General features: G+C 33.7%; 1 long non-coding RNA gene across 17 annotated transcripts in view; it reads right to left on the bottom strand.

Moving 5' to 3' along the window:
- LOC128928421 (uncharacterized) overlaps nucleotides 1-23,668 on the bottom strand; it is a 257,323-nt gene that overhangs the window by 57,003 nt on the left and 176,652 nt on the right. For 12 of the 17 annotated variants that reach the window (XR_013524031.1, XR_013524030.1, XR_013524029.1 and 9 more), the window contains one exon: nucleotides 18,401-18,566. The exons of 3 other annotated variants lie outside the window; for them this stretch is intronic. This is a non-coding gene — a long non-coding RNA (uncharacterized LOC128928421). Of the gene's footprint in view, nucleotides 1-5,448; nucleotides 6,856-18,400; nucleotides 18,567-23,668 lie in introns of those variants that run through there. 2 more of the 17 variants (XR_013524034.1, XR_013524038.1) reach the window with 2 other exon arrangements.

The raw sequence follows: 23,668 nt of genomic DNA, 5'->3' as shown, positions 1-23,668 counted from the left end.
TGGTATTTTTTTCTACAGAAATTTTTATAAAAGTGACAAGACTTCTACTTCATGAGTTTAAGCATCAACTATCAAAGCCTGTTTTATATATTCACTAACGCTTTGTCACATTGGCTGAATTACCTCATCACATTTTAATGTCTTCACAGGGTCACAGTATGCATTTTCAGTGATGTAACTGTATAGATGTTGGGAAAAATTTCTAAAATCAAAAGTGTTTCTTATCACCTGATATTTTAGATTGACAAAAATATACATGTTTTATTAAAGTTTAGTCAAATTTTATCATTTGCTAATATGATATGCAAATATTTCATTGACATCTATGTAATATGTATCTTTCTAGAAATATGAAAGATGCATGTATAATTGCTTATAAAAATAGATCTTATATCTTTTAAAGAGATCAAGATGTATTTGAGATATAATGCAAATAAAAATAAGCCACTTATATTCATTTTTTACTCTTTTAACCTTTCAGCATATGTTTTCTAAGTAGCCCCTATTTACCAACCCTTCATTTTAGGCCTTTTAGATCAACAGAGAGAGAGAGAGAGAAAAAAAAAAAACACTTCCAACACACATGGAACTTGCATTTTTTAGGGTGGTGGAGCAGAGAAAATACATTACACACACACACACACACACACACAAACACACACTTATAATTTAGAAAACTGGAATAGATAAGAAATGTAAAACTAAAAGTCAGGTGACTAAAAACAAAACGTTCCTTAAAAAGAGTAACTACAAATAAGTATTGAAAGTCTTAAGTATAATTGTCTATGCATGAACTAATGATTGAGTAATTCAAGTATGAATACGAGCTTTTAAAGTGTTTTTTTATTTTTGAATACTAATTTAACAGAGGCTTAAAATTATAATATTCAGATGTAAAGAAACACTCAACATTTTAATTAATAAACACATAAAACAATCAGATCCCCCATTGAATATCACTGTCCTTCATTTTATATATTTAGGTAGAATAATTTTATATGATCTTTAGAAAGCCATATGTATGTATGTATATATGTGTATCTACAAGTAGGCATATGTACATTTATGCATTATATAGAATATAAGGAACAAACATATTCTAGTTTGTTCTTGTTTCTCAAAACAATGTTTGGGTCTAAATTATGTTCCTTGAAGGATACATCCCTGTACAATCTGTTATTCTCATTAATTTAACAAAGGCCATTTACTTGGTACAGACATTATTTCATTTATTAAGAGAAAATAATCTTGTCCTATATTTTCTTTTAAACTGAAATTCACATAACACATATACTCAGAAAATAGCTCAAAAAGTCATTCTTTGCTAACAAAAGACTAATACAGACTACCATATACTATTATCAGATTTAAGTTTGAAATACAAGTACACTAATTCTCTGTGACCTTCCTGAGTTACCTTAGAGGACTTCTTTTACATCTTTATGATTTATAGACTTTCCCTTAATGGAAGGTAAAATCTTTCCTATCAAACTCAGATATAAACAGCGTCTTGAAATTGGTGTTTATATGTTTACTGTAATGTGTTTATCTACAAAAGAAACATACATGTTATTTATGTTTTCATCTTGTTTTACATATATTAGTTAAACTTGTTGCTTTTCCAGATTGCACTTTTCATTCTGTTTTATTTTAGAGATACAGACCAGTTGATACATGTGGATGTTTTTGATTAATGTTCTATGGAATGAATTAATTAGAGTTAATTTAGCCATACATGATTTAACAGTTCAGTTTCTAGAGACACTACATATAAAACATTCTGGTACTTCATGAAAATCATGACCTTACCTCTCAAGGTGATATAGTGTGAGAAAAGAGATGAAATGATTCCTGCTTCATTTTACTGTCTTCTCTGATTCATGCTTAAATAGGAAACACTTTTTACTACCATCAGTATGGCTATTTTTATTTAAGGAGAGTTAAGATATAAATCTTATAAGCATAAATTGCACATAGTTAAATCATGGATTTAATATCTCTTCTAGTTCACATTGCAATGCAGTTTGTAGTGTAATGGTCAGATGCACAGTGCATTTGATCATAATACTATAATTCTGATCAGATTCAGTCAGTTCACTGTGTTATCATTAGATGCTTTAGGTAGTATGTGGATATAGAGCTCAAGAAACATTCTTTACTATAAAGAATATTTACTATAACATATTTTATGATCACTACATAGATTATTATACTAGAAAAACATTAAAATAGGTCAGTATCTGATCATGTAGAATGCATAAGCCATTTTGTATGGAAAATCTTATAAAGTCCCTTTCTTGGAAGAAATATCCATTATTTAAAATTGAATTAAATGTTCATGTATTTCAAATAAAGCATTACATCATATTGTTTAACAATTATTTGAGGTGTTCAAGGTAAAGCTTTTATCTAATAAAATGAATTTATTATATACTACCAGGTGTTATAAATAGAGAGTAATATATTTATAAAGAAAATAACCAATTTAATACATAATTCATAGTTGCTGCAACATTCTCCTGTTTGTACTTTTCTTTTGGAAAAAAAAATCAGTTTTGATCTTAAGAAAATGCCAGAGGTCTTTTTCAAGCATGTATGTATAAAATTAGAGGAAGGTGGATAAGCCCATTGTTGTTTGGCTCCTCAGATGTTGTGGCTTTGCCTTTGTCATAGTTCCAACATACACATCTCCCTTCTGAAATCCAGGCTTGGCTTTGAGAATTTTTGAAAAATTGTGCTTATAAAAAGAGACTGAGTGAAAACTGAAACCACATTAAATATGTATTTTGGTGTATACATGATACCTTACGTTAAATACATACACATATATAATAAAAATCTGAGCAGATATATATCAAAAATTGACATTGGTTATCACTACAAAGTGAATATAGAAGCCTTTTTTGTGTGTTTTTATGTATTTCTAACAATTTTTAACCGATGAATCAGTATTAATTTACTCATTCAGAAGTGTTTAGAAAAAAAAAGCAATGTTTAGGGAACATCTAATATATAAAAGTTATTGTTTTAGGTTCTAAATAGTGGCAAAGTAATGTCTTTATCATGAAGCTTATTTATTTTAGAATTACAAGAAGCAATAACTATATTTGTAAATAAAGTATTTGATATGCTTATAATTTTTCAAATATGTTTGGCTAAAAAGAGTTACAATAATTAGGTGTAATGAGAACAATAATAATTCTTATTTTCTCTGTAGTTTTTCAAATTTTTTTCTAAAATAAAGTATGGTTTTATAAATAATAGAAAGTATTTTATAAACTTTACATGCACTTATTTCAATTTACTTAAATTATGATTTATTTTCTTTGTATTACAATTATCTTTTAGCTTTAAGAAAAATTTTATCTTAAAAGTTAATATTTGCTTAATTATCTCCATGTCAATCATTTTGTTTTCTCATTTTCTGCTTCCAGTGGTCAGTATATATATGATTTAATTTTTATAGCTAAGATGCTGCTTCCAACTTTCTCCAATACAGACTTTATTACAGTTACTTATTTCTAAATAATTTTCCTTCTTCTTTATCATAATGAACTATCTTTCATATTATTTTTCTTTTTCTTTTTTCTCCTTAATAATTTTCTGCTGGAATATTATAGATTAATTTATTTGTTTTTATTACAAAATTTAAATCCACTTTCCAAGTTATCTTCTGATTATTATAGCAAATTATTTATGCAACATATGGCCTGGCTCCCCCAAGACATTTTATTTGGTTAATTTATTGCTTCTCTGTTCTCTTATTTACATAGTGTATAATAAGGACAGCTAGATTAACATGTATTTGACAAAATGTAAGAATTTTTTTATAAAATAACCTTCAATGTGTAAATTCTATTATATTTCTTTCTTTTTGTACTTCTAAAGCACAGTATGTGTTTACATAAACTAGCCCACTTCTTAACTATAAAGTATTCTTATCAGTTTCTGTTGTACTCAGTTTGGAATCCATTTTGTCTGGCTCTCTGAAAAGTGTAAGGCTATAATCCTCAATATACTACATGTTACACAGACTTTTCTTCTTTCCTCTCAAATTTCTATCACTTTGCCCATGAAAAGTCAAAGTGTCAGGACACAATAAGTTGTTTCCTGCAGTAACTGCTCTAGCAGAAATACTGATAAATTGATTTTCACTGTAGTGTCAATTGCAGCTTTTATTCTCATTTTCCATAATTTCACAAACATTTTAATTGATATGTGAAAAAGGCTAACTTAAGATCTGATTTCTAAATGCCATGTTGAAATAATACCAGACTGGTGAAAAATAAGTAGAAAAATACCACTTGAAACAAATAATGAGTACAAAACAAATATTACTGAAAACCATCGTTAAGCCATTACAAAACTGAGGTTGTAATTTAAACCTAATGAACTAAAATCTAAAAATGTGATAAGCTTTTGCTAAATAAGCTCCATGGTCATTTAGTCTTTGAAACAACAGTGGGAGGAGAAAGAATCTATGTTAGATGCTTGATATTGTTTGCTTCTGTGTCCCCACCCAAATCTTGTGTTGAATTGTAATCCCCAGTGTCAAGGAAGGGGCCTGGTGGGAGGTGATTGGCTCATGGGGGCAGATTTCCCCCTTGCTCTTTTCATGACTGAGGTGACTGAATGAGTTCTCATGAGATCTGGTTGTTTAAAAGTGTATAGCACTTCCCTTTTCACACTCTCTCTCTCCTGCTGCCATGTGAAGATGTGTTTGCTTCCCCTTAACCCCTTCTGCCATGATTGTAAGTCTCCTGAGGCCATCCCAATCATGCCTCCTGTATGGCATGTGGAACTATGAGTCAATTAAACATCTTTCTTATCTTTATTAATTACTCAGTCTCAGGAAGTTCTCAATAGCAGTGTAAGAATGGACAAATACAATGCTTGTAAGAGAAAAACAGCTGCAATTTTAACGAAGGAAATGATTATCTGTTGTCAGAATTGAAACAGGAGAAATTAGAGAAACTTGCTACCAGTGAGGCACCACTGGGTCTGATGAAGTCTCAGATAGTATGTGAAAAAACAAAGAGAAAGCTAACAAGCAGTCTGAGACTTATACAGAGCACCAGGCAGTAGCCTTTTACCCCTGAATCCTATACTAATTACCTGACTATGCAGAAGACTGCATTTTTATGGAGAATGCTATTACTTACAACACTTCTATTTTCTTTTGCACATAATATCTGACATTCAGTGAAGCTTTATAAAATGCAAGACCATATTATAATTGTTAAGAGAAAAAGTAGCCAATAGTATCAGATATAAAAATGACCAGCAGTTAAAATTACCAGAAATGGATTTTAAAGTACTATTGTAAATGTCTTAAAGAATCTAGAAAAAAAGGTGGATCACAAGTAAGAAGAGATGATGCTTTTCAGCAGATATGAACATTTTCAAAATGCTGGATGGAAATGATACAATAAAAATGATCACATATTAGACATGAAGGTTTATTCAGAAACATCAAAGGAAGAATCAGTAAATGAAGACATTTCATGAACAATCTGAAATAATTTACCCCCAGCAGACCTGCCAAATAAAAAAATGTTAAAAGCTTTTCTTTAAGACTGAAGAGAAGGGTTAACATATAGAAAACTGATTCTGGGGAAAGTAATGGAAAATGCATGAAAGATGAAATATGTAGCAAAGATAACAATTCTTTTTTTTAAGAAAACCTAGTTATAAATTAGTAATTGAAGAGTCTTTAGTATGACAATTTAGTAACTGATAAAAGAGGCCAAAACATTAGAGAGATCTGTACAGAAGATTTGAAGAACACTATAAATCCAACCAATTTGATCTAATTGATATTTATAAAAATCACATGTATTGGTTGTAGAATATTCTTTCTTCTCAAATAAAACATTCAAAAATATAAATAATATACTAGGATATAAAATAAGTCAAATATTTTGTTACAGTAGGAACTGTACAGAGTATGTTTTTGAAGAATATTAAATTATTAATAACTATGATTGATATATCTGAAAATTTTCATATGCTTGAAGATCACGCAATACTCGTATAAATAGATTATGGGTTAAGGAAAACCATTTTAATAAAATTAAGAAAATATTTGGAACTAAATGATGAAAACACAACTTATTGAAATTTGTGTCATAAGTTAATTGGTGCTTAGGTTTATAGCATTAAATACAATAATAGTAAAGGAAAATATGTAAGTTCAAAGATTTAAATTTACACATTCTAAAGCTACGTGACAAACCTGGTCAACATAGTGAAACACTGTCTCTACAAAAAAAAATTAAAAATTAGCTTGACATAGTGGTGTGTGTCTGTAATCCTAGCTACCCCAAAGGCTGGGGTAAGTAGATCACTTGAGCCCAGGAATTTGAGGCTGCAGTTAGCTATAATCACACCACTGCACTCCAGTATGGGTAGCAGAGCAAGTCTGTCTGTCTGTCTCTCTTCCTCTCTACCTCTGTCACACACACACACACACACACACACACACTTACAAGCTACATAAAGAAAAAAGTTAAACCCAGAGAAGACAAACTTGTCTTAACATGAAAAAAAAACCTATATAAATGGGTTAATTTATTCCCTTAATAAAAAGGAGGAACATTTTATGACAGCCACAAAAGATGCAGAAAGACATTTGAGAATATTCACCAAACATTCATGATAAAAATCAATAAAGCAGGAATACGGATATATTTTTCAACCTTATAAATTAAATATAAAACATAAGAGAAATCCCAAAGATCCTGCAGCTAGCATTATATTATTTAATAGTGAAATACAGACCACTTTTCCCCAGGGATTAGAAAGAAGACAAAGTGTTCCAGTCTTACCAGGGTAATTCAATATTTTATTGAAGACCTGGTTAGTACAAGAAGACAGAAAAAAGAAACAAAAAGACATATGAATTAGAAAGAAATAAGAATATCTTTATTTTTAGATATCCTAACTATGTACTTAGAAATTTTAAGAAGTATTAAAAAAAACCTACGAAAACCCCAAAACACAACTAGAATTAATTAGTGAATTTGGAAACACTGTAGGTGCATAATCAAAATATAAAATTTAATTGCATCTTTGCATAGTAGATACAAATAATTAGAAACTAAAATATAACAAACCATGTATAAAACAAAATATTTCTACATATAAATGTAGAAATATAAATGTACTTAAATATATATATATGGTTACATTCAAAAAAATGTCATTCAAAAATTCTACTCTGGAAATTATGAAACTTTAATAAAGTTAATTATAGTATTTAAAAAAATAAAATTTAAAAGCATTGAATTTGAAAACTCATTTAGGATGTGTATTTCTCCAAATTAACTTAAAACAGGTTCCAGTAATATTTTTTTTTCTGTAAAGTAAAAGATAATAAATATTTTAGGCTTTACAAGCCATTTGGTTTCTGTCACAATTATTTTCCTAAACCATTGTAGCACAAAACCAGTGATTCATTAAAAATAGAATAATCCCTCAGTAAGTGATACTGGTATAGTTACATATCTTATCTTACATAAAAACAAAATTAAAAAAATGAAGTTTGACCCCTACCTTACACCACACATAACTATTAATTTGAAATCAATCATGTGCCAAATATAAAACCAAAACTAGAAAGCTTCTATAAGAAAATGTTGGACATATCTTTGCAAATTTGCAATAAACAAAGATTCCACAGAAATAACAGAAAAAATTTCAAGATTGGCAATCATATTTTATCAAATTAAGTACTTCTACACAACAAAATCCACCATTAAGTAAATAAATAGGCATGTCACAGATAGGGAGAAAACGTTTGCAACACATGCTTGATTCCAGGATATATAATGGACTCTTCCATCTCAATAATAATAAATAATCTATCATGAGCAAAGCATTGAACAGACACTTTATAAACAAAACAAAATTTGCCCAACATTATTAAGTCATCAAGGAAATGTAATTAAAATCACTAGCATTATTCCTAAACAGCCACTATAATATTATGCTAATGAAATGAAAAAGATGGACACCACCAAATATTGGAGAGGATGTAGAGAAATTAGATGTCTCATATTTGGGTGTGTAAAGCATGCAAGCACTGTTGAAAACTGTTAGACAGTGTCTTTATATTTTTTTAATTTTATTTTACTTTTAGTTCCAGGATACATGTGCAGAATGTGCAGCTTTGCTATGTAAGTGTATGTGTGTCATTGGTTTGTTGCACCAATTGACTAGTCCTCTAAATTCTCTCCCCTCACCTTCCACCCCACAACAGGTCCTGGTATGTGTTGTTTCACTCCCTGAGTCCATGTGTTCTCATTGCTCAACTCCCACTTATAAGTAAGAACATGCAGTGTTTGGTTTTGTCTCTGTGTTAGTTTTCTGAGGATGATTGCTTCCAGCTTCATCCATGTCTCTGAAAAGAACATAATCTCATTCCTTTTATGACTGCCTAATATTCCATGGTGTATATGTACTACATTTTCTTTATCCAGTCTACACTCATGGGCATGTGGGTTGGTTCCATTACTTTGCTATTGTAAACAGTGCTGCAATTAATACATGTGTATGTCTTTATAATAGAATAATTTATATTCTTTTGTGTATATACCCCATAATGAGATTGCTGGATCAAATGCTGTTTCTGGTTCTAGATCCTTGAGGAATTGCCATACTGTCTTTCACAATCTAACTAATTTACATTCCCACTAACAGTGTAAAAGTGTTCCCATTACTCCACAGCCTTGCCAGCACCCATTGTTTCTTGACTTTTAAATAATTGGCATTCTGACTGGTATGGAATGGTATCTAATAGTGGTTTTGATTTGCATTTCTCTAATAATCAGTGATGTAAAATGGGTGTAATACTGTCTATTTCGTGGAACTGTGAGGATAACTGGTGTTGTATATTAACTTACTTTGCATAATGGATGGCACATAACACACAAACCCAATACTTTTTACTTCTTTTCTCTTCTGTGCTTATTAGGTATTATTACTATGATTGATAAATAAGGAACCAAAGGATAACTAAGATAACTTCACAGTCACTAGGTGACAGATGCCAGTTCACTGTGACTCCAACTCCACTACTCTGTTTATCCTATGGTGATGCTGCTTCCTTGTATTTCCACCAACACTTCATGTGTTCCAATTCTACATTTTTGTACATGCAATCTCTTGCTCCCAGAATGCCATTCACTCCCTTCTGTATGGAAAACTCACTCTCATATTTCTCTTCCACTCTAATATCACTTCTTTTCTAAAGTATTTTTGATATCAAGGCAGAGATAGCAGCTTTATCTTCCCTGTGCCTAGAGCACATTCTATATAACTGTCTATGTAAATAACTCCATTAGAACACCAGTAAACTATGAAATCCTCAGGGGCAGAAACAGTTTTATATCATTGAATCACAGACCTATCACAGTGCCTTGTATATATTAGGGTTTCAGTAAATCTTCTATACATTGCCTCATTTCCCCTACTGCATGGAGCCTTCCGTAACTACCTTATCTCTAAATGTTAAATGCCCAGAGCTCAGGCCTTTAGACTTCCTTTAGCTTTATTGACTTGCTTTTTCAATGATTTCAACCAGTCTCTTGACATTAAATAATCTAAATACTGAGGATGTCCATATTTATTCTTTTAGCCTGAACCTCTCTCCTGACCTTTAGACTCATGTATTCAATTATGAATCTTCACTTTACATAGTAAGATAATCTTCACTTTATATAAGAATATGTCATCACTAAAATGTACAAAACTGAGCCTCTTAATCTTCCCCATAAAGTGTTCCTCCCACAGTCTTACAGTCTTTATTAACAACTTCACTATTTCAACTGTGGTTTTGGGATTATCACTGGCACCTCACCTATAGCACCCTGTGTCCATCCCTACTCTCTGGAAGTCTCTATATGGCAGGCAGGTTGATCCTCTTAAAATATAGGACAGATTACATCTTTGCTCACAACCCTCTGATGGTTTACTAACCTTATTTGGATCTAATTCAAAGTCCTCACAATGGCCTATCAGTCCCAATATGAACCACACACCCCGATCTGTTGGGTTTCATTTCTCACTCTTCTCCCTGTATCCCACCCTAGCATCAATGTTCTTTCAACACACAGATTTTTTTTCACCCTGAATGTCTAAGTACTTTCTGTTCCTTTTAGGATGTTCCCCTACCCAAATATGAGGGATCTGTGGGGATCGTTCCCATGTGAGGCCCCTAGGAAATGGGACTTGCCATACAGTGAGCTTGAGCCCAGACACAGATCCCCAGTTGGGGGAGTCGAGCTGAAGGAAAGCAGGAACCAAGAGAGGGACTATGCTATTCAAAATAATTAACAGACATCACTTTATGGATATGAGGACTTGGGAGGCATTGTGTCCATTTTCGGTTCCTTATGGTTTATTGCTTGATTGTGCTCATTTTGGACCCTTGTTACTTTCATTGTAAAATATTAACTTAAGTATTTACACTTGGTAACTTACTTACCATAACTTACTGGGTGTAACTGTAACTTACTTACCATAACTTGCTGGGCATAACCGTAACTTACGTACCGTAACTTACTGGGCATAACTGACTTACTGGGCTTAACTTACTTACTGGGAATAACTTAGTGGGTGTAACTTGCTTACTGTAACTTAAGTATGTTGATCTGGTGTAAACAACATTAACTTCAGAAAAGTATATAATGGAACATATTGCAAAAATAAAATTGCTGCTTGGACATGGCCTAAGCCAGCCCTCCAGACTCCGCTTTTCTCTTTTCTTTCACTTCCGTGCACTCTCTCCCTCAGGTTGAATGAGACATCTATGTTGGCGGTCTCAGGGACTCCCACAGGTTGGTAGCCCCCTGGCAGATGTGCCAGACCCCAACACAAATACTCATAGAAACTCACTCATTTTCTTCAGGTCACTGCTCACATGCTGTCTAATCTATCATAGCACCTGCACTACCTCCAGCTGTTACTCTCTGCTGCTTTACAATATTTCATTTCCTGGAACTTATCACCAGTTGGCATAATGTAGGCCTACTTAATTATTTATTCATTATCTATTCCCTGACTAAATGTGAGGCCCATGAGAGCAAGAACACTTCTTTTGGTTCACTGCTTGTTCTGATTAACTAAAACAATTCTAGACTCATAATAATGCTCAAAAAATTATTTGCCAAATGAATGAAAGAATAATAATTTACCCAATGAGATAATAAAAACTATCAATGAGGTAGTTTTCAAATTCCAACCATATCTTCCCATTTTTTGCCCAATTTTTTTTTATAAATTCGTAATTCCCACCTCTCTCACATTGAGGCATAAAATGCAGTGAACTATCTATTTCCTGTGACTTGGCACTCAGCACCTTCAATAGAGCCCCATGATGTTTTGGACCACTGAACAAATGGAATAAGTCCCAATTACTTAGCCAAAAATGTAACTTTGAATATTGGCCATTTCCTATACAGGGAATACTGATGGGAAGGAGCCCTGAGGAGAAGCCAAATTTAGTCCATATCTCTAAGATTCTCCTCAGAATAAATGGCACTGATGAGTAGAAAGTACAGTTGGGGGATTTGTAAAGAACTTCATAGTCAGCTGCCCTGAAAGGTGCTCTCCCCAGGCCTTTTGGGGATTTAGCTTAGAAAATAGAACTAAAAGTAGACTGAGTCTGAACCAAAACCCATAGGGGCCAGTTTCAACAGATTATCAACCCTATAAATGTTCTTGAGTAAAAGCCAGTGGAACCTTTGAAATCTTTTCAACTGAAATGAATTAATCTTCTGTATGTTTCTAAGATATTATAATATTAATACATTGGGCTTAACCTTATAAAAATAAATACCCCAAAGAAGTAGAATTCTTGGCTCAGGTTCTACCATGCAAATTTAATTTTGTAGGTCCCCAGACACTCTTTATACCCAGACTATTATCTAAGTGATTTCATGGGAGTATAGGTCTATTTATACATGGACACCATATAGCTGAAAATGAATCACTCATATCATAGGGCCTTTTAAATAAGTTAATATAAATGAGCGATTTCTCATTAAGACTTTATACTCAAGGGAAAATTTGTCATAAAATTAAGCCTGTTCTAGAACATTTTAATAACAGGAAGTTCGTGGCCACAAAAAGCTCCTGGAACAAAAATATGTACTTATCAAGCATAGGCATACGAAAATCTAGTACCTTAGTGTTGGGGTCAAATTGTTCCAATACTTTCTGCAGGTTCACTCTCTCAATGAATAAAGCCCTTAGAAGATCAGACAGTAGATGTCCTTTAAAAAGCAAAATACTGGCAGGAATCCCTAAAATAAGACTATTTCAGCACTGAAATTATTGATTCATTTTTAGTGTCTTCCAGTAAGCCCTTTAGCAGAACAGAGATTATAATGTTTTAATATTTGCATGAAAAACTGTCTCAATTCAATTCAATAACTACATAGATGGCTCATTTTGTAGCCTACATTGTCCTTCATACCATGGGAGAATATGGAGAGGTGTAAGTCCCCATTCCTGACTTCCAGGCCCTGATCCATGAATAGGTCTAAAGGCTATAAACACGACAACAAAAGGCAGGAGGTGACATATGACCTAAAATGTGTGCCAAATGATTGGGAACGTAGACATTGGGAAGATTCCATCTAACTGAAGGATTCATAAGAAAATTCACAAAAGGAGATCTTAATTAAATTGTGCTTTGAAGGTTGAGCTGCCTTTGAGAGAGGATTTATATAAAGAAGGAAATCCTGAGATGACAACTGAGAGGGAGCTAAGCCCAGGATATATGTAGGATGTAGAGAATGGTCCATGTGTTAGGAAGCTGTCAAGATGACCCCCAACGAGCCCCTGTCCTGATATTTATACCAGTGTGTTGTCACCTCCCCTTCATTGTGGGATGACCCTAGTAACTTGCCTCTAGTGAATTAGAATAAAGCAGAAGTGATGAGATGTCATTTCCATGGTTAGATTACAAAAGAATGACTTGTATCTTGCTGTGTTCTTTCTGTTGCCTTCTTGGCTTGCAAACTTTGATGATGTAAGCAAACTCCCATCCTGGAAAGGCCATGAGCCAAAGAACTGAAGACTGCATTCAGTCAACAGCAAGTAATAAACTCAGGCTTGTATTCCAGCAACCAGCAAGGAACGGATCCTGCCAAGAACAATGTGAATAATCTTGGAAGCAGAACTTTCTCCAGTTGAGCATTGAGATGATGATAGCCACAGCAGACACATTGACTGCAGCCTGTGAGGGACTCTGAGGCAGAGGACTTAGTTAAACTATGCTCAAATTGCTGTCCTCAGAAACTTTAAATGAATTGTTTTAAGATGCTAAATTTTGGGGTAATTTGTTATGCAAGGGATAGGTAACACTTGGAATCCATATTATAGCATGGAATCATTAGTTACATGGTGCTTTACTATTTCAAAAAAACTTTCCCAAACATTGCCATTTGATTTTTCATAATACTATGGAAAAAGCAGGTGCAATGTGCGTTTTACAGATCAGGAGAAATTACTGTGGTTTTATGGCTTATACTGTGTCACACAACTAGCTAGTGTTTTGTGTTTAGTTCAGTGCTCTTTTGATTACAACACTCAGAGGAATGGAAGGCTGGAAATTTGAAAGATTTAACATATACTGGGATTATAGTCTTTAATGTGGGTGAACAAAATAGCAAGTACTTAAACACAAGGGAATTTGGTTTTGCTGTTTGTCTTCCTAACTCTTAAAATCTGAATGTTTCATAAATCTACTGGATTTTATAGATTTGTTTTGGCATCTTTGTGCCTCTCCTAAGTATGTCACCAAAATGTCAAAGAGTGTTGACATTTCAGTTGGTTTAGAATGTCCTTTTATTTATAAAAGAAAATGGAATAGGGCTGATATGCAAACCGGGAAGTTTTCCATATGGAACATAACATATGTACATATCATAATATATTTTATTGAATTGTTTTGAAAATTCATGGCTCATCTATTAAAATACTCAGATGATGGATGTTTCTTTCTCTCAGAATCATTTTTACTTATATAAATTACTATTAAGAAATTATAAATATATACCCCCTCTCATGGGTGAAGTCTGCAAAAGAAAAATGAATTTTTCTTGATAAATCAGTTATTAATTCAATTCTATTCAAATACGCTAGTACTCTCAATAGCACTAAACATTGCTGCATTTGGTGACACAACTCCCACAAGTCCTCAGATTTTCATGATTTTTGAACAAAGAAGGATATTACATTTTTAATTCTTATCCCCCAGAATCAGTTTCCTAATCATAAGTATACTACCATCAATGTTTTTATTTCTACTGGCACCTTTTATTTCTAATTTCCTGCTTTTCTTGTAAAAAGGGAACTCAGAAAATAACCAGTAATTGTAATGATGTTTAAAAACAGAACTAAACAGACTCTACATAAGCATTTAAATCAACATGATGGTGGTTATACAAGCCAGCCTGTGCAGGTTTAAAGCTTATAACTTAGTAGTTAGGTAACACTGGACAGCTTCCTTTAAAAAAAAATTGTGCTTCTGGGCCAGGCATGGTGGCTCATGCCTGTAATCCCAGCACTTTGGGAGGCTGAGGCAGACTAAAAGCCCAAGGCTGGGAGTTCGAGACCAGCCTGACCAACATGAAGAAAGCACATCTCTAGTAAAAATACAAAATTAGCTGGACATGGTGGTGCATGCCTTTAATCCTAGCTACTAGGGAGGCTAAGGCAGGAGAATCTCTTGCACTTGGGCAGCAGAGGTTGCGCTGAGCCAAGATCTTGCCATTGCACTCCAGCCTAAGCAGCAAGAGTGAAACTTTATCTCAAAAAAATTAATTAATTAACTAATTAAGTAAAATTGTGCTTCTGGTGATTAAATAAGTCAATACTTGGAAAGTGACTTTGGATTCCTGGTAGTAGATGAAAGGCATATCAAAAACTTCTTATGGGATTCTATGGAGCAGCCGTTTATCAGAATTAGAGGTTCTCAATCTGACTGCATATTAGAATTATCTGGTACCTCTTAAAAATAACTAATGCTGGACGAGCACGCTGGCTCAGGACTGTAAACCCAGCACTTTGAGAGGCCAAGATGGGCAGATCACGCGGTCAAGAGATCGAGACCATCCTGGCCAACATGGTGAAACCCTGTCTCTACTAAAAGTACACAAATTAGCTGGGCATGGTGGCGTGTGCCTGTAGTCCCAGCTACTCAGGAGGCTGAGGCAGGAGAATTGCTTGAACCCGGGAGGATGAGGTTGCAGTGAACCAAGATCGTGCCACTGTACTCTAGCCTGGCGCCTGGTGATGAAACAAGACTCTGTCTCAAAAAAAAGAAAAAGAAATGACTAATGCTTGGACCCTGTGTTCATTTCCTATTTTTACTGTAACAATTTGCCATAAGTCTAGTAGCTCAAAAAAGAACAATTATTATTTTAGAGCTCTGGAGCTCAGAAGTCCAAAATGAGTCTCCTCGACCAGCCTCAAGATGTCAGCAGGACTGCGTTCCTTTGCAGCGGTTCTAGGGGCAAATGCAATTTCTTGCCTTTGTGGCTTCCAGATGCCACCTGCATTCCTTGGCTGGTGGCTGCTTCTTCCAGCTTCAAAGCCAGCAGTGGCTGGTGGAGTCTTTCTTCCATGCATTACTCTAACACTGACTCTTCTGCTTCCTCTACTACATTTAAAGACTTTTGTCATTATATTGGGCCAATGTAGATATCTCAGAATAATCTTTCAATTTTAAGATCAGCTAATTAGTAACCTTAATTCCTTTTTGCCATGTAACATAGTCACAGGTTTCAGGAATTAGAACAAAAGCATCTTTGGGAAGCCATTATAGCTTCCTGCTACTGCAGGCTCCCACCCTCCAAAGACTAAGATTGGATTGCTCTTTCAGGGACATGTTTCAAAAACTGGCTAGGTGATTCTAATGTCTAGCTTCCTTTAAAGTCTACTGATGTAAACATTCAAAAGAGTTTCATGAAACATTATCCCCGTGAAATGTTCAATAATGATCAGATTAGGTTTGGAAATTATTTAATTAAATACATTAGAGGTTAAAGAGAGTAAAAAGTTCTGTAACAGAGAAATCTGTTCACCCTATTTAACTAGTCTCTCAAACTTCTTGGTGTAACATTCACTAAGGGCCTAAGTAATCATTTCTCTATGTAAGACATCTGGAATCGAATGTTTTTGGGAGGAAAAGGTTGGAGTGTAATGGTACTTATTTTATTTTGTTTTTTTTTTTCACTCAAATGCTTTTTAAAACATTTTTGTTTTCCTATTAAACTATCTGTTGCAGTGGGACATTTCAAGTGCTTAAAATTAAAATGCAAGGCCATCTATTCAGTATTGTACAACTACACATAATAAAAATAAAGTTGTCAACACAGTGTAATTATAATTTGAGGAGAGACCAAAAAAATGAGACCCCAAAGCAGAATTTCTTTATTAAATAAAAAACTGGGATGGACTTGGTAATAAAAAATCATATAATGACTCAGTGGCATAAATGAAATTTTATCTGTTCATTTTATATACTTATATTGTGAAGGCAGGCAATATCTGAAAAATTATGAAATTTGTGTCCATATTTTCTAGAAGACTTTTTCATATATAAACTATTTTCCTCTATCCTCTCTGCAGAAATCTACCTTCCTAAATAGCAAATATATGTGGATCATATACTATTTGAACAATTTTGTATCTATTGAAAAGGGACCTATGATTATCTATGCCCCATGTCTGGACCGTCTCCAAGTGCTAACTGCATTTATAGCACAAAGTGGAGATTCTACAGGCAGTCATTAGAGACTTTGTCCATAAAATTTCAGACTTGAAGCTACTGTAGCAAGCAATGTATAAACATTGCCCTGCTCCCTAGCTAAAAAAATTCGGTTCAGGGATTTTTCTCTATCTTGGAAATGATACAGAGTGATACACTGTGTAAAGTATTGGTCAAACACACAGCTCTGTAATCCAAGCTACCTATGTTCAAATCCTAACTGCCTTTTTTATTGGCTATATCACCTTGTGTAGGTTACTTTAACCTTTATGGCCTATGATTTATATTCTATAAAATTGGCATAATAATGATATCTCAATGCTTGTAACACATTAGACTCACTAAATGTTAGCTCTTGTTTTTGGCTCATTACATTTACATTTAGTATGAACAGTTTTATTAAATGCTTACAAATTTAGTTTAAATATATCTTATAAATTTTATAAAAAGCAAATTTGCAACTTATATAAGAAGTTAAGAAACTATGATGTGAAATACTATTACATCAGATAGGTATAATTTTTCTACTAATTAATGTTATTCATTTTTTAAAAAATAGAATCAGTTTTAGAAGCTTAGTTCCCATATTTACAAATAAAATCACTGAGTCCAAAAGAGACTAAGCGACTTACATATTTTTACAACACATAAAATATAAATGATTAAAAGGCAAATTTGCAACATGTTGTGCTTAAACAATTTTACTGTATTAAGATCTAAAAACTATTTTAAAATACTTGAAAGCTTTTGGAATTAAAATTCTCCAAAAAATTCATTCAGAAAACCTGCACTGAATGCTAACTGTGTGACAGACAGTATGCTGATGGAAAAAAAAAAGTGATAAAAAGGTATTTGAGAATTAAGAAGATTTATTTTAAGAGTGTTAGAATGGGAGGGGCCTGTTGACTCCAACACTCTTATATAACTGATGAGGGTATAAAGTTTTAGAAAATGTTTAAATACCTTGCTCATAATCCCTCAGCCAGAAAATCATGTATCTAAGTTCTGCAATTCTGAGTGTGTCTACTGGGCAAATACTGACCTTTGGAGGAGATTTTGAGACATACAGGAAATAAAGTTATGCAATCAGTGTACTCAATAAAAGAGGATAACTGCTGTCTTAGAAAATTTTCTTAGCATTTAATTTTTAAAAATACTAAAAAAAAAAATTTAGAACTTTCTCCCAGGACATTGAAATTTGTGAAAGTTTTCGAATTTAAAAAGCAGATTTTTGTTTTTGATATTTCAACTAGCAGTGAGCTAAGTAGAAACAGTAATGGCCTGTCTACTAGCAGTTAGGGCAAGAAGCAGATGCCTTTCACTTTTCTCCCAATAGTGCTCTAATTGCCCGTGTATGCCCCGAAGTCTGAATCTGACCTTTCTCTGTCCTGCGCAGCTTACTTCATTCAAATTGAGAATTGTCTTCTTTCGCCAATCTCCTTCTATTGGGCTTCTGGAGTACATAGTTCAGTGGGCTGAACTGAGAATTTCACTGAATTCTGACTATGTCTTATCATTCTTTTAAACTCCTGCCATTGTATACACATTGTGAAATTGAAAATAGTCTTTTTCCTTTACATTTGAAAAACATGCAGTTTGAAAATAGAAATTCTTACTCACTAAGTACTTTTGCAGAGTTCAATGCTGTGCTGGGCACCATCCATCCCAGTTTGTAACTGTTCCTCTTCTGTACTACTGTGAGAATTTTTCATTTGGTCTTCTTACTTCCAGTCTTGCCTATTCAGTGTTCCCAAATAATCTTAATCTTACCTCCAATTATGTAATTCTGCCGATTAAAGAGTGAAAATGTTATCACATAAACACACACACACAAATGAGTGCAAGTTTTTTAAAAAATGGTGAAAATAAAGTCTGCATTCTAGATAATAGTAATGTCAATTTTCTGGGTTTGATACTGTGCTATAGCTATACAAGATGTCAGCACTGGGGGAGGTTGGGTGATGGGTACATGAGACTCTGTACTGTGTACTTCCTGAGTCCACAATTATTTTCAAATAAAAAACTTTAAAAAAACTATAAATGCATTCTTCAGATTTTCAAAGTAGTATTGTATTTCAGCATACCCTCCAAAACAGAACCACTTAAACTCTTTAAGTCTTGTGTTTGTTAGGACACTTTGGCCTTGACCTTCCAGTGCCTCTCTCTTCCCCATCTGACTTGTCAAGCACATGGTCTCTTTCAAGGTGTACTTTAAATCCAGCTGCTCCATTTAAGCACGGCCTGGTGACTAGGTAAATAACATCTCCCACCTGTGAAACTTTGCAACCTCTTTTGATTTTTATATCCACTAAATTGTAAGCTTTTGGAGGAAAGAGTTTGTATCTCACTTCCCCTTGTAGTCTACACAGACTCTAATAAGTGCTCTGCTCAACATTTATTGAAATGAAATAAAATCAAGCATTTAGCCTTCAATATGCAATGGCCATTGTCTTGCAGATGTGAAAGTGGAGATCAGTTCTAATCAACCAATAAATCCAAAAAAAGTTAAACACATTGAAGAGCAAACTATGTATTTTTAATGTAATGTAACCTTTCATGCTGCAGAATTTTTTTCTTTGAAGGTTATTTCTAGACACTAGAAAAAGATAATGTTCATCTACAGTTGATATATGCTTTAGAGTTGAACGTGAATATCAGATCCAGCCTGTGCAACATTAAGGCAAATATTGTGGCATATATGTATCTTACAAGTTTTGCACCAATTAAAAAGAAATGTAAAGTTAAAAGGGTCTCTAAAACCGTACTTCAGTATCACCCTTAGATAAATTATCTTTTTTCAATATAAATGTCTTTTCTTAGAGTACTTCCCCTTTATTGTCTCATTAATCCTTTCCAGTTCTAATAATAAAGGGTCCGGCATATTTCTTCAGGGTCATTGGATTATAGCTACTATCAAATAACCTGAGCAGTGACCTGAATCTAAAATTTTTGATGCCACTTCAAGGTGGCTTTCTAATGCCGAGGCTCAAATAACTACCTGTTCAATACTCTTATGACATGGCATCCATTTTAATGAAAGAATATTTAAGCAAATAAACAATAATATAAAAATGCAAGAGTAAGCACAATAAAAATTAAACAGAACATGTATACCTGTTTGTTTAATGTGAATCTCTGTACCTAGTTTCTGAAGTTGCAAAAAGAACCTGTTTTAATCCACTAATAAAGATAGGTTTCTTTTAAATAATGTTTTCTACCTTGAGCTGTTTTTCGTTTGAGGTAATTAAGACATTCTGTGATTAATTCACATTCAATAGTGCATATTGGGAGCCTCCTAAATGGCCAGTACTGTGTTAGACACTGAGTCACTTCATTTGTTTTTCCAGTCTTTGTCATGAATTTGAACACGATAATTATTTCCTCCAACCACAGTGTCTCTTTGTTAATAAAAAGCATTTTAGTGACCAAATTGGTGAGAACATTTACCACTCACTGTCTTAGCATTTTTCAAGAATACAATACACTGTGTTATTAACTCTAGTCACCATGTTGTAGAGTAGATTTTAAACTTATTCCTCCTAATTGAAATTTTGTATCCTTTGACCAACATCTCTGAGTTAATCTAGATATGTGCTATTTTCTACGACTATGGCAAGTTCAAACCAGTTTCTAACTTGCTGATCTTTAACAAGTAGCACACACTTTCAAAGAACTCAGGATGGAGTAGGACTGAACTCTGTTGGGAAAGACTAATAAGTATCTTATCAGAAAGCTTATGTCCCAGATTCTACCTTCTGCACCATTTTCCATCGCAACACAGTGTGCTGCTCTTTCTTCCTGTCAACTCAAAGTTGAAGTAATTACGTGCTGACAATTGTTAACTTTTCCTTGGTGCTGCACATTGTCCCAGTAACTACAGATGCAAAATTGTCAGAATTTTCTGAAATTGCCAAAATGCCAGGTGGTGATGCTTCTATTCCTCATATGTGGTGGATATAAATCACGGTGTATATGTGTAAAATGATTCTTTCCTGATGCAATATTTCAGCTCTACCATGATACAGAAAACTAACTTAATATGTATATGTTGAAATATCTGGTCTTACTAAAGACTTTTTAGATATATGTCACTATCCTTATTAAACTAACTGGTTTTATAAAAAATATTTTTTTGAGTATTAAGTAATATTTGTTCTAAGGTAATATTTTTAATGTAATGTAACCTTTCATGCTGCAGAATTTTTTTCTTTGAAGGTTATTTCTAGACATTCAAGGGAACATCCATTGTGCTATGTTTAAAGTATCTAATGAATATACTTAAGTAAATCAGGGTAAGAACTGTAAATAGTCCATCTTGTTCTACCATTAAAACATATATTTGGTATGTCTGCTCCACAAAATTCTTGCCCAAATCTTTGACTTTCATCACTGAGGAACTTATATGGGCACCTTCAAATATTCACTGTTGCTCATAGAATAAAACCTACGTTCTGTTTGGCAGAAGGCCTTCAAAATCTTGCTCCTATTACCTCTTCACCATCATCTCATAGCAATTTTCATCTTGTTCACTATGTTAGCCACAGTGGCCTTTCTTTTTCTTGAATATACCTAGCCCTTCCCCACCTATAGGCTTTGCACACCTTACCTCTTCTGCCAAGCCTTCTCACCAGTTCATTCTCATCCTTAGAAGCTCACTCAAATGTCTTACCATTTAGCAGACATACATGCATCTACTTATTTAAAGCATCATCCACAATCAATCTCCAATTCATTATCCTGTGTTTTCTACCTACCAGTTAAGAACCTCTTATTATCTTGTTTATTTGCTTGGTTACTTTCTAGCATACCCACAAGAAAATAGGTATGACTATTTTATCTGTATGTACAGACTTTATTTATACGCACAACTAGAACTCTGCCTTCACTAAGCACTTGTTGAATCAAGAAATGATTAGTAAATATCTTGATAATACATGACAGACCTTAATACCTGATACACTTTATTCAAAATGTATATGAAAGAAAAATAGTAATAAAAAAAGTTTGTACATAGACATATCATGCCTATATTTTATGTGTTCCATATCTGAGAGCATATGTATCTGATCCTTCATAGAAAGCCAATATGTAATTTTAAATTATGATTTAATATGGTTGTTTTACCAATTCATTAACTCTGTAATTCTAATCAGTTATACAATAATTTTATTTTTATTAGATATCAGTTAACTTTTTATTAGCTTTTGAGATGCCATGCATGAGCTTTGTGGGGAGTCATTAGCAAACGGGGATATTCACAGTTGTCTGTTGTGATCCAGTAACAAAGAGTACTAGGCCACTGATGGTTTTTAATAAATGCCAGGGAGTAGCAATGTATAATTTTAAAAGGCATTTAAATATACAAAGGAGAAAAGACACTTAACAGTTTCATGCTACTTAGAGTTGGAGAATTCAGATTTGACTGCGAAGTATGTAGTGCTATATTAAATGGCACTATTTTGTTTGGATTGAAAGGCAAAAGGGGGAAAAAAACTTTCTAGTTTTTCTGAAGTTGGCTTCTGATGCAAAAATAGTAGATAAAAGAAATTTGACGTTCAAGAAAACCTTGTTTTGTCAGAAGAAAGGTTCCCAGGAGGACAATAAAATATGGCAAAGGTTATGTTCACCTCCTCAGCAAGGGTGGGGATTTATCTTGAAAAAATATATGTATAATGAAAAATTAAGAAAGCATATTTGCTTGGTTGAGTGACATAGAGGGAAATCGTTCATTTAAAAATTCTGCAGATCCTTTGATGCTTGCTTGCAAATCTCAGCAAGGCTTTGATCAGTCAAATATACAGCAACATATGAAGACACAAACTGGAGATATCAAGACACACTGTGCATTTACATTTCCTCCATCTCAAGCTCTCCTTATTCCTGAAGTCCTTTGTCAGCAAGCTGAACGAAATCCTATGGCATGTGAAAGTTCCCCTTTCAAATTGTATTATCCTTATTTTTATAGATTATGTTTTCTCCTTACTCAGCCAAGATACCAATATTCAAGTGCTTCAACTATATATTGCTTGTACTTTGCAGACAATATTGGGTATCGCCTCTGGTTAAGCCACAAACCACGGAAATAGAGCTGAGTTTTCTATATAACAGAAAACTTAGTGTAGCAGGACAACAAAAGACTTTCACAGTTCATTCTTAAACCTGAATGAACCTGCTGCATTGATAAGAAGGCTAAAACTAGAATTATCATATTGCTCAAACTCAGCCTTTCAGCAGTGCCCTTGAGCTGTATATATAATTCACTTTCTCTCATCCATTATTATTCCCAGATAAGGGGAAAGAAAAAAGAAAATACAATGTACATATTAATATTCAGGTTTTGTGAAAGAAAATGTAACTTTCTCTAGGAGAGTAAATGGTGATAAGGTTTTCCATGTGGAAATCTTTTGAAGAGTGACATCAGACAGAAACCTAAACAGCAAGATTGATTTCTTAAAGAAAAAGAAAAGCATTTGGAGAAATTTTCCCTTTCTAAATTATTTTAAATATTGACTTTATTTTAGATTTGCAAATGTCAAAATTGTCATTTACAGACATGGCAAATGTAGAATCAGGTGCACAATTAACTTAAAAAAGAAGCAGGCCAGGCACGGTGGCTCAAGCCTGTAATCCTAGCACTTTGGGAGGCCAAGGTGGGTGGATCACGAGGTCAAGAGATCAAGACCATCCTAGTCAACATGGTGAAACCCCGTCTCTACTAAAAATACAAAAAATTAGCTGGGCATGGTGGCGCATGCCTGTAATCCCAGCTACTCAGGAGGCTGAGGCAGGAGAATTGCCGGAACCCAGGAGGCGGAGGTTGCGGTGAGCCGAGATCGCGCCATTGCACTCCAGCCTGGGTAACAAGAGTGAAACTCCGTCTCAAAAAAA

The sequence above is a fragment of the Callithrix jacchus genome, chromosome 11 (genome assembly GCF_049354715.1).
Source record: "Callithrix jacchus isolate 240 chromosome 11, calJac240_pri, whole genome shotgun sequence".
Taxonomy (NCBI): domain Eukaryota; kingdom Metazoa; phylum Chordata; class Mammalia; order Primates; family Cebidae; genus Callithrix; species Callithrix jacchus.
Note: the sequence above shows the minus strand (reverse complement) of the source record. Positions and strands in the feature narration are given on the sequence as shown.